This window comes from Alligator sinensis, unplaced genomic scaffold (assembly GCF_000455745.1).
Source record: "Alligator sinensis unplaced genomic scaffold, ASM45574v1 scaffold1302_1, whole genome shotgun sequence".
Lineage (NCBI taxonomy): Eukaryota > Metazoa > Chordata > Crocodylia > Alligatoridae > Alligator > Alligator sinensis.
Window position 1 is genome coordinate 253173 of NW_005842612.1, and position 420 is coordinate 253592.

The window sequence follows — 420 nt, forward strand, 5'->3', positions numbered from 1 at the left end:
GGAGCTGAAGGGAGTGTACGGCACCGCTGCCCTCAGGGCCTGCCCTGCTGTGCAAGGAGATGGTAGCTGGGTGGGGGAGTGTGTGCACATGCGTGTGTGTGTGTGTGTTAGTGCATGGAGGTCCTCCCTGTGGGGCTTTGTGGCCTTGCGTGTCTGTTCCATGCATGTGTGCATGCGTGTCCTGGCTTGCAGTTTTGCACGTGTGTGTGAGAGAGAGAGAGAGGGCTCACATGTCTGTGCGCATGTGTGTGTGTCCACGTGGATCTTTGTATCCTTGTGTGTGCAGATGCGTGTGCACGGATGTATGCGGATAGGTGCGTGTGTTGGGCTAGGGGGCAGGAGTGAGGGGCAGGGCTGCAGGTCGGGTGCAGCTCCCTCATGGGGGGGGCTCTGATAGGATGGGGGGCGCCGGGTGTGCCC